The 1923-nt window shown below is 42.5% G+C and overlaps 1 pseudogene; it reads left to right on the plus strand.

Annotated features, from left to right (window-relative positions):
• Positions 1-474: 474 nt before the first annotated feature.
• LOC147729013 (uncharacterized) lies at positions 475-1161 on the plus strand (annotated as a pseudogene).
• Positions 1162-1923: the final 762 nt, after the last annotated feature.

The following is a 1923-nucleotide window of genomic DNA, read 5'->3' on the forward strand; positions in this document are numbered from 1 at the left end:
GTGTATGTTGCACCTTTTCCTTTGTAGGATACGAGTACAGATGCAACCACTGTGGGTTAGACAGGGAACATTCTTAGTAAACACTATGCAGTATAAAGAAGAGTTAGCAGATAAAATGAATGTTTTAACAGACCACAAAGAGTTAAGAGTGAAGTTAGATGCAATAGCCCAGACAATGATTATGAGGTGCAAGAGTGAAACTTGGAGTGCTAAGATATTGCAGCAGTGATTTTTAGGGATATCCCAGCCTACGCTTTTCTGCCAAAATTACTCTGCAATACCTAGGCCCCCATGATTGTCAGGCAAGTCCATATCTCTGAGTAAATGGGAGAGTACATATTCATGGGTCACCATGGCGCTACATTTGAGTGCAGGGCCCTCTCTTTATGTACAGGGAAAAAGGCGGAGAATAGTATAAATCAGAAGTGTCAGGCGGTGCGGGAAAAGAAAATATCTAGGTTAACTTAGGTAGAAATGCCTACAACTCTTCCAGCAGGTAGAAGACCCATTGTTTTCTCTTTGTGTTTCAGGGGCAATGGAACAGTCCCAGTGGGAGAGAGCATCAACTGCAACGTCACAAAATTCAGCTCCTACATGCAATGAGGCACCAACAGTCTAATTAATATTTATTGGAATTGTGGTGAATGGCTGTATACACGACTCCCTTCAGGTTGGAGAGGCCTCTGCTCTTTGGTGACTGTGCACACCCTCTCCTTGATTATTCCAAGAATTTATATTTCTGAACTGCATGAACAACCCATGAGCGTCCAACAAACTACTTGCATCATCATCGGAGGAAGAGAACTTCAGAATATTATGGTACTACAGCCTGGGAAGATGTCTAGCAGGAGCACAGATTGTTTAAATATGCCCGGATTTTCTTCGGGAGCATCCTTCTGTTTGTTTAAGCAAAATCAACCGAGTATTGTTTACAGATAACACGTTTGGAGTTTTTAAAGACTATAAATGCCACTGGGGATGGCTTCAATGCCATCAAAGAAGAACTGCGAGTCATGAGAGTTATGCTTGCTTATGCAGCATAGATGTGTGTTAGACCTAATGGCGGCTTTGGAAGGAGGAGTATGTTCCAAGATTTACATGGCCTGTTGCACTTACATCCCAGCCTACTACGCTGATAACAGACAGATAACAGATCATTAACAGAGGCTATACAACTTTGCACACCTTGCAAAAGATGATGGTGGATGATGGGGTGTCCCCTGTGAGTGGCATAAGGGTGGTCTGCTTGGGTACCATCCTTGATGTCCGGTCTATTTAAAGCCTTGTCGCCTATTTCTCTGACGTTGTTGCTGAAATGTGATGTTGTCGCTGATGTCTCATCTAGATAGAGATGTTGCAAACAGGTTAGTCAGAGGTTTGGAGGAATATTCACTACTAGATTCGTCAATAGAGTGCAGGATGTTGAGAAGAATGTATACACAGTGTTGACTTTAAGCTGTAGGGTGTAAGGGTGCCTGCGTTGCAGGGATGATTATTTTTGTACAAGAAGGGAGAACTTTCTGTACAAAAATAATCACAAGAGTTGTTTTCTCTTTCTATGTGTGCTGCAGAATTGCAATTAGTAGCGCCCTAGGACTAAAACATAAACTGAAATCTGTTTACTGTCTACCACTACCCTTGTACTCTCTAAGAAATCAGCCAGGAAGCAAGCACCATTTAATGCCACATCAAATTGTGACAGGATGTCGCATGTCCACCTCTTTAGCTCTAGCGAGGCAAAAGAAAGATGCTCATAAGGCAACTGAAGTCTTAGAGGATGAGACAAGGTATATTTTGGCCAATTTAATTAAATCTGTTACTTTCTTCTCTAAACAGGTGTTGCGAAAAGAGAAGACTGCCTCAGCCCCGCAGACCAGCCCAATACCTGTTGGTCAGCAAGTTTACATGTGGAATTTCATCTGC

This window comes from Lissotriton vulgaris, chromosome 2_2, assembly GCF_964263255.1.
Source record: "Lissotriton vulgaris chromosome 2_2, aLisVul1.2, whole genome shotgun sequence".
NCBI lineage: Eukaryota > Metazoa > Chordata > Amphibia > Caudata > Salamandridae > Lissotriton > Lissotriton vulgaris.